Source organism: Microchirus variegatus (genome assembly GCF_963457635.1).
Source record: "Microchirus variegatus genome assembly, chromosome: 1".
Taxonomy (NCBI): Eukaryota; Metazoa; Chordata; class Actinopteri; order Pleuronectiformes; family Soleidae; genus Microchirus; species Microchirus variegatus.
The window spans coordinates 22,524,426-22,534,763 of record NC_139802.1 but is presented as its reverse complement, the minus strand read 5'-3'; positions in this window follow the sequence as shown (position 1 = coordinate 22,534,763).

The window sequence follows — 10,338 nt, the reverse complement described above, 5'->3', positions numbered from 1 at the left end:
TGTGTGATTACTGAGGATCACCAGGTGCAGTGCATGAGGGAATTAAGGGGAGGTGTGTCAAGGTGGATGCAGACCAGCATGACAGGAAGAGCGAGTGATTACCAAAATAAAAGGGGAAGTGAACCTAAACCAACACCAAAACATGACATAAACTAAAATGTGACTTAAAGGTGAAGTAAGTAGTTTATAGTGCCATCTAGAGGAGAGGCTGACATTTACAACAAAGAACTGCTCCTCTGCTCACCCCCTCCCTTCCCTGAGCGATACGGTATCCTCAGCTGATCAAATGTCGTCCTCGTCGTCTTTCTCCGTGTCAGCAGATGAGGTTTGTGAGGGAGAGGGCGAGCTACCGCGGCCGTAGCAGACGAAGCGGAGAGAGAGGAGGCGGGACTTCTGCTACAAGTAAAGAGACGCTTGATTTATTCTCTTGCGTTTGTCCTTACAGGCTCCGGTAGAAACATGGCGTCTCGCTGCTAACAGTGGCTATGCAACCACGGCCCGCGACCATGTTATTTAACATGACTTTTTGAAACACTACAAAAATGAAACAAAAACTATTATACAGCTACTAGACAATGCAGGAGCACATAATATGTATAAAAAAGTGGATTTTGGGTCATATAAACCCATAAATACTACACATTGTCCCTTTAAAGCATAAACTAAAACACTGTGACATTTGACATGCTAATGTTTGACCTGCTAGCCACTGCGTAAAACTACGTGTATAAAAAACCCAGAGAACTATAGATGGTTCACGGGTGTTTTGAAGGAGGACATGAGGGACAGTTGGTGTAACAGAGGACGACACAACGGATAAGACGACTGAAACACACAATGTTAAGGCTCAGATTATTTAAGTTGTGGTTAGTAGAGTTAGCAATAAGGCTTTTGTTAGCCTGTTCAAATGAACGTAGAATCAATGTGAGTCCTTAAAAGGACAGCTGTGTGAACCTGTGTGTGTGACGAGCAGCCATGTATGACCGCTCTGTAAATCTGAAGGACGCAGTGAAACGACGACGAAGCCTCGCTCGTATATCAGCGAGATGTCACAACTATAAATACTTTACTCTGCTCTGATTCCTCTCTCTCTCGTGGAGCTAAATAAGTATCTGGCTATAAGACGACATCATGTCATTTGGAGCACATGAATGTAAAGTGCTGCAGATAGACGATGACAGATCTGTTGGCCGCAGCTGGAAGATCACAATCTCCAGATATATAGACGCTTCCTGAAGCTGCAGAGAGCGAGAGACAAATAGAGAGAAATGACTGGGCTTAGAGAGTGGTTTTATCTTTATCTGCTCAGGTTTTCACCTGCATTAAAACCAGTTTCACTTCCTCAGAATAAGACACAGAATCTTCCTTTTATTCTGCTTTTGATTGAATACTTTTATTATAAGTGGATTAAAGTGTACATGAGGATGTTTAGAAGATGACAGGATGTTTGAAATCGGACATTTTTTATGACAGAAACTTCACAAACAGCCCTGTTCGTAACCTCTCGTAAAAACACAAACTGTTCCACATGTTTTGGTTTTGTTTGTTTAGCACATTCAATAAAATCAAAATTCCACACGGGAAAGAACATCTCGAAGCCGTGACCTTCTTGCTGTGAGGTCTTAACAGTCTTAACCCTGTGGTATACTCTTGTGTCAGGGTTCTGTTTTATCCCACTTCACCATCGTGTGGCAGTACAAGTCTAGGATGCATTTGTACCGGCTACTACACCTCCCTCGGTTCGAGGTTTGCCTCGGTCGAGGCTCGGACGACTATCCTTGGCGCCTTCTTCTGTTGTCAAAATGTTGTCATTTTGCGCACTTAGGGCCTGATTTACTAAAGCTTTGCGCGTGCAAAAACGTGTGCAAACTGGATTGCACACTAGACTTGCGGTTATTTATAGTTATATATATTTGTAAATCAGGAAATTACGCTTTTCGAGAGCATGTTCAACTACACGTTCACAGATGACGCACATTCATTTCTTATTTGGTATATCTGAATAAATTAAATATAGATATCCAGGGGAGAAATGCGTGTTTGTACTGGTATGGACTTACCTTGGTCTGCAGTTTGAGGTTCAAGGAGGGGTCGTATCTATGTTCCCCGGTTAAGACCGGAGGAACGGGGAACCCCGCTTTACCTTAACGGGTCCAGCTCTAACCTGGTCTACTCTCGGTGCAAGGCGAACCGCAGGCGGCACAGTGCGCACAAGTCACCAAAACCTCACAGGCAGGTTATCCTAACTCTAACCCTTCCAGTTCCAGGCACATTTAAATGCAATAAATAATCACAACAATCACTATTTGATGTAACTATCTGAATCAGCTATAGATATATCATCTATATCGATTGTCCCGTCGCCTCTGACGTCAGATCAAAGGCTGTTGGCACGCGTAATGGAAACTCAGCCTGACTGAATGAACACAGATGAAACCAGGGACGGACTGAGACTAAAAAGCCGTTGTGATGATCCGCTTTATTTATTTATTTACTTATTGACAAAAAAGTCACACATCCATTAGATCCATAGAAACAGCAGAACTCGCTCCCTGGCAGCTGTCAGTGAGCTGCAGGTGAGTCAGGAGGAGAGCGCAGCACCTTTTTTTATTTTTTTTTCGGCAACATCCATTGTCCATATTTTTCTTTGTTTGATACGTCAGGTAATGATGGAGCTGTCCAAAATACCGATGCAGGATTATAATAATAATAATAATAATATAAAAAGGTCCTATGGACCTGGGGAACAATATGTCATAATATAACATATTGGTCCCCATGACATATATGCCTCGATCCCAGTTATCTGCTCATCGCAGAACGTCACTTGCTGTTCAGTGGCTTCAAATTTAATTCTGCGCTTCCGTTGAGTCTGCTCTTTCTCCATGTGGACAACTCTTGACTCGCGCAAAATCCTCATTTAAATAGGGTGGTCTTAACCACTTCTGCGCCTGTAGTCAATTGCGGCCGCAATCTTAGTAGTTCACCCGCAAAACGTAATCCAGTAGCGGGCGCAGTCTTTCTGCTCGCGCAAGCAATTTAGCGCTCGCTATTTGGAATCTTAGTAAATCAGGCCCTTAAAGTAGACATAGACCAGAAGATAAGATAAGAAGTCCTTTATTCTTCCCGCAGTGGGGAAATTTCCAGTGTTACAGCAGCAAGACAATAAAGATAAGGATAATAAATAATAAACATGCATTACCAAAAAGAAATAGAATATATAAAGTACAATATATGAGATATTAACACTGACTATAAAAATAGGTTTAAAAATAGAATGTAGAATGTACATTATAACCGGTCTGCAGAATATACACAGTATGCACATGGTATTTACAGTGTAAGGAAACAAGGTTGATCTATTAAATAAGGATATGGATATTGCACTGATGAGAAAACTACAGTATAAAACATTTGACAGTATGAAAAATGACAATATATTGCACTTAAAAAAAATGTACATTATGAAAAAATATATACAGTATATTACACCAATGAAAATTAACAGTATATTGCACATGGAGAGCGAAGTTCCACTTTACGCTGTTTTTTGGTGTGTATCTGCGACATTACCACGTAATGCGAGATCTCTGAAAAAACCAGGTCCGGTTACGTAAACAGCCGTTTTCCTGAACAGCAGATCCTCCTGCTCCGGGCACATCCGGTTGCGTACATTGAACCGCAGAAGAAGAATAACGTCCGTTGTGGAGGTGTTTCACGAGCGACAGTGTCTTCTGACTCCGGGTCAAAGTCATAAAAGGGACTGCGGCGGGGAGTTGTGAAGAAGCTATTTTTAAACATTGTTAAAACAATGTTTTGATAATGAGGAGCAGTGCATCCACCATTCCAGAGGGGGGAGCTATGCTTCTGAGAGCTAGTGTGGTAATTATGTCACTTCCGGGTATTGGCCAATCACAAGACAGTTGGGAAGGCTCTACGCTGGCTGGCCAATCACAACACACTCTGTCTTCTGGGTGTGAGATTTATGTCTGAAATATCGCGGCTGAGGACAGCGTTAGTAAGGAGAGATTTCTATCGGCTCGTTTACAGCAACTAGGAGGTTTTTGACCATAAAAACAAGTTAATGTATGTAAGTAGAACATTTGCAACAAATATTCTTCTGCCACTGATGTCCAGAGCCCTGTGGTCTCTGAGTGTGTTTCCTGGTTTGTTTTCAGGCATTTTTGGTTCATTGAACAGTTAAAAATTATGTTTAATTATTGAGTTTTGTGCCTCTGTGTCTGGCATTTGCAGAAAACATCAGTCTTGTTATCAGGTAGAAATAAATAAACTGTGGAAATAAAAGTTTACAGAAGTGAAGTAGTGAGACAGTGACGAGCCGATGAGTGGACGAGATTAGCATCAGCCTCGCAGACAAAAACAAACCACGGGAGCTAACGAGCCAAAGCTGCTGCTGCTCGTCACCGTGGTAACCGTGTCTTCAGCCTACAGGTCCATCATATATGAAGAATCTCACAGCTCTGCTGCAGATCAGGAGGGAAAAGTTTTCTCCCCCCGTTGAAACACACACACACACATCAGAGAGGAATCAGTGTAACCAGGCTGTCCCCATGGCAACATCCCAGGGTTTTACAGCCAGGACGGGGACCGAGGACGAGCACGAGGACGAGGACGAGGACGGGGGGATGGAGATTCAACCTTGTCCTTCGTCCTCTCTCGTGACGACGTTTGAGTGAATTTAAAGCTCGAGGACTTTTTTCGAGAAATTTATAATTTTATTATTTGTCGTATTTACGTCATACTTGAATGAATCAGACACAAAGGTGGACGCAGAGTTTCTCTGCTCAAGTGTCTGAAGTGTTTAAAATGATTTATTTACTTATCTACTACCTCTTTTATTTGAGACGTCAATCTCATTTGACCTCTCGTAACTTGTTATAACTTCATATTTTTCTAGCTTTTTAAATGTTTCTGTACAAAAGCTGCTTCGTAGATGAAACTGACTCAGTTTATCGGTTGCTTTTCTTTGAGTGATTGTTAATCTTTTTCAATTTTTCCTTTTGAGTTCATGCAAAAATTAAAATGTGTGCAAATTCTCAGAATAAAAAGCAAAGTTTCTTCTAAATCATAAAAAAAAAAGAAGATAATATTATAGCAACTTTTTTAATGCTAAGTCATACTTTCCTGAGCCTTGATATGAAACTCATTTGTCATGGGGGGAAAATGTGGTTATCAAATGTAAAAAGCATCAGTTTTGTCAGGTGATTTTCTGTGCCTTTCTTTTCTTTCTTTTTTTTAGAAATTGTTTGAAATATGTAGTTGTGGTGCACTGCTGCCCCCACATGATCACCACAGTGAACTGCAGCTTGTATCGTCAGAACTGTTTTCAGTTAAAAGTCTGATCTTACTCAGATTTAAGGTCTGATCTTAGTCAGACTAAAGACCTTAGCCAGACTCTTAGTCAGACTAGTCTTAGTCAGAACAAAGGTCTGATCTTAGACTAATCTGAGTCAGACTGAAGGCCTTAGCCAGACTAAAGACCTTTAGTGTGATCTTAGTCAGACTAAATACCTGAGCCAGACTAAAGACCTTTAGTCTGATCTTAGTTAGACTAAAAGTCTGATTTTAGTCAGACTAATCTTAGTCAAAATAAAGTTTTGATTTTAGACTAATCTGAGTCAGACTGAAGGCCTTAGCCAGACTAAAGACCTTTAGTGTGATCTTAGTCAGACTAAATACCTGAGCCAGACTAAAGACCTTTAGTCTGATCTTAGTTAGACTAAAAGTCTGATTTTAGTCAGACTAATCTTAGTCAGAATAAAGTTTTGATTTTAGACTAATCTGAGTCAGACTGAAGGCCTTAGCCAGACTAAAGACCTTTAGTGTGATCTTAGTGAGACTAAAGACCTGAGCCAGACTAAAGACCTTTAGTCTGATCTTAGTTAGACTAAAGGTCTGATCTTAGTCAGACTAAAGGTCTGATCTTAGTCAGACTAAAAGTCTGATTTTAGTCAGACTAAAAGTCTGATTTTAGTCAGTCTAAAAGTCTGATTTTAGTCAGACTAAAAGTCTGATTTTAGTCAGACTAATCTTAGTCAGAATAAAGGTCTGATTTTAGACTAATCTGAGTCAGACTAAAGACCTGAGCCAGACTAAAGACCTGAGCCAGACTAAAGACCTTTAGTCTGATCGAAGTCAGACTAAAAGTCTGATCTTAGTCAGACTAAAGGCCTTTAGTTTAGCAATGGGTGCAAGTTACTGTATTTTAAAACAGAAATAACGTACATTTCTCATGAAAGTACGCCGCCTTTCGCCCTATGTCGGCTGGGATTAGCACCAGCGACCCTTGTGCCATTTGTGTGGAGGATAAATCGGTTTAAGATGAGTGAACTTGTTTCAAATGTGGCTGTACTTGATCTACCATGGAGGATCCACCTGGTAATATCCCAGAATTCTTCCAACTAGTTTACCAGCCACTATAAAAATCTGAAGAAGAGGAATGGTTTTCCTCTCGAAACATGTCCATTTCATGACAACAAATCTTTAATAAAACGATGACAAAACCAAAGTAGAACTCACTGAAAGACGCGATGACCGAATTCGGAGAATAATAATTGGATTTTTCAACTTTCACAGCCACACAAATACACTTTCACCAGGGTTTCCAATGACTCGATCCAGGAAGTGGTTTCTCCTGAAGCCACAACAAGCTTTTTCCCCTTCTGATGAACAAGTGTAAACTGAAGCTGATCCGAGGATTAAAACCAGATCTGCTCACAGAGAGGAGACTTTATTTGACTTCACCGCAGCAGCGATGATTAATCTGTAAAGTGCTAAAAGCTGTCCTGTCTTCACCGCTTTGAGATTCACTTGTGTTGACATCCTCATGAAGGGAAAGTGAATATCACCTTTTTTAGTTCTGGCACATGTTGAAAATCCATTTTCCTTAAACTCAGAGAAAAACTGCCATCTGGACGCGAAACAATCACATTATCGCTGGTGAAGAAAGACGAAGTGGAGAACTGGAGCCCAGTCTGACTTCAGGAATCCCCTTCAAACGTTGAGAACCAGTGTTTGTGGTTCCCGCTTTATTGTCGTCCTTGGTCGCCACGGACAACAGTCACATCCTGTGCAGTTTCAGTACAGAAACTCTGACACTTCAAGAACTTTCCCGATACGATCTTTTCCTTTTTCCTTCTTAAAAGGTTTTCCGTAAACTCAGCATCGTTTCAAGAAAAGTCTGAATCCACGCGAAACGCCCCCACAATCACTCTGAAGGCTGTTGTACATATGCCATTTTCTTACTCTGTGAATTTTAAATTGACTACTCTTTTTTAACTTTAACTTAACTTTACATTTTTGACCAATAATTTAACGTCCACTTGTCCTGATGGAAAACCAGCATAGTTTGCAAACTGGTCAATGCTAGTTTATGCTGGTTTAGCTGATAGACCATACTGGTCAATGCTGGTTTAGCTAGTAGACCATATGGGTCTTTGCTTATTTATGCTGGTTTAGCTGATAGACCATACTGGTCAATGCTGGTTTAGCTAGTAGACCATATGGGTCTTTGCTTATTTATGCTGGTTTGGTGCTGGTTTAGCTGGTAGACCATACAGGTCTTTGCTAGTTGACACTGGTTTAGCTAATAGACCATACGAGTATTTGCTAGTTGATGCTGGTTTAACTGGTAGACCATACGGATCAACGGATAGTTGATGCTGGTTTGCTTTGCTACTAAAGACTTGTTAGTCTTTTTATTCTGAGACACTCGTTCTGAGGCAAAGTTTAAGGTCATTCATCAGATTTATCAGAGGGTTTTTCTTTAATGTTAAAAACACTACAGATTGAGTCCGTGAGGCTTTTATTTCTCAGTTCTTTTTCATTAAGCCCTCATTTAGAAGAGTTCTCTTTCTGTTTTGATGATTTCTTTAATTTGACAGCACGTGTTTAACCCCTGTGTCTACTGCAAAAGACGGAATAAAAACACAGCTAAGTGGCAACTTAAAACTGTGACGTGCTGAAAACAAAAGTCAACCGTTTGAGTTTATGCAGTTTATTAAAGAAAATGATGACTGACAAACAGTAAGACATAATAAAATGATGATGTGATGAAAATTACGGATCCAAACTTTTTAATTTATCAATTATAACCACATCCTGGAAGTGATATTAACAAAATAAATCAGGAATATAAACTCAATTTCGGGTTATTTTTTGCTCATCTCCTTTAAAGGTCTGGTCTGGAGCAATTTATCATTTTATTATTTTATTTATTATATGATTTATTGTGGATTTTGATTAAGTTTTAGCTGTTTTCCCAACTCTGTAAAGTGACCTTCAGTACTTTAAAAACAGCTATAAATCCCAATTATTGAGATTATTATGATTCATATTGTTCGTAAATTGTAACTAATTCCATGGAGGGAAAAGTCTAAAGGACATATATGTTTCCACAGTTCTTCAGTGGTCAGAAAATTAAATTTCCAGATTTGGCTTCAGGAGTGTTTGAGTGACAGGAGGAAAGATCAGAGGTTAGAATCTCCCAGTGGAAAGATTGTAATCGCAAAATCAAAGGCCTGTGATTTAGCTTTCTGGACAAAAAGCAGCAGCAGAAACAGCAGCAGCAGGCGGCGACACGGTAATGTCCAACATTTGCGTGAAGCTTTTCTGGCGAGTGTTTTCTCTGTGATGGAAGCAAAATGCCAATCCGACGTTCCGACTCTCTCTCTCTCTCAAACCATTGCTTTGTGCATCGCTGCGGTTACTGCTGAATGTCAACATGAGAAAGGGCACATCGTGGGAAAGTACGAGCAACAGAAATGACTTTCACTTTGTGTCCATAAAATCATGTTTAACTGGGTAAAATGGGTTTTCTCAACATCAAACGTCTACACCAAACTCCATAGAGAAAATCAGCGTTTTTTAACTCAGAAGCTGCTGGTCTGCTGCTGCCTCGTGTGGTCGTTTTGTGCCACTGAGATTAATCTGAGTGAATAATATTTAACACATAATTAACAAAATAACACATTTGAACGTATAAATGGAGGCAGCAGTGGACGCACAACTGCTGTGTGCTGTGATGTAAAATCACTGGTTTTCTCTATGGAGTTTGGTGTGGGGAGGGAAAATGGTCTACGGAACAACTACACACTTCATTTTCCAGTTAAGGTCTACACAAACCTACAGTGGGGGTTTGATGTCTATAGGAAGATAAATGAATAATAAATATAAAATTAAAAAAAACTGTTTTCAATTGATTTAAATATAATCTAGATTAGGGAAATTCAATGTGTGTGTGTGTGTGTGTGTGTGTGTGTGTGTGTGTGTGTGTATATATGTATATAAGTGTGTGTATGTGTAGATATGTATGTATATATAATGTGTGTAAATATATGTATCAGTATATATGTGTATATATGTACAGTATATATACATATACATCCAATTAAAGCAGGGTCTCTTGACAGTGTTATATAAAGTAGAAGTCGTAGAAGATCATACTGGACTAATTTCACCATGAATTTCGCTCTTAATCTGATTTATTCCATCAGGGGAAAGAAACGGGAATATTTCTTTCTAATGCACTTTATCTGTTCCCGTGTGTCTCAAAAGTCATTATTTGAACTCACTTGTGGATTCTCTCTCTCTCTTCTATCTTTTTTAAAGGTATTATTGCAGTATTTTTTCACACATTGTGTGTGTGTGTGTGGGTTCTTCCCACCAAATACAACCTTTTACTGTGGTTTCCCTCCACCCATTCACCCCTCTGCATGCTGCATGACCCCCCTCAACACATGGAGTCAGTAGCCCACGTTATGAACACTTGCCCATCACTTAAATGACTGTATATTGCCAGACATGACAGACTTGTGGACCTCATTGCTGCACAGATTCCCTGTGTGGCTGATGAAAAGCTCTATAAACACACTACTGTACAGTCTGATTGGTTTTACTCACCTGCAAACACTTTTGTAGGAATTTCAAATACACCAGATATTGTTGTCATATCTCAGCATTCCAGAGCAGTTAGGCTATTTGAAGTAGCATGTGCATTTGATCTGTTTATGGAGGACTCTTACCTTTCCAAGACTGTAAAATATCAATCGTTAATATCCACCATTGAAAACCTTGGCTACAGATGGCAGCTTATTGTGCTGGTGTTTGGTTGTCTAGGGCATGTACACAGGCTGGTGATCCAGGGGCTTTGCATTGGGGCGCTATTTAAAACAAGAGCCAAACAGTTGGTAAAGTACTGCTCAATTTCAGCCATTATCGGAAGCATGTTTATTTGGAAAAGGAGATGTTTTCTGTACCCATGAAATTGTGTCATACATAACAATGTGCTGATTTGTTTTAATCAGTTTGATCATTCAA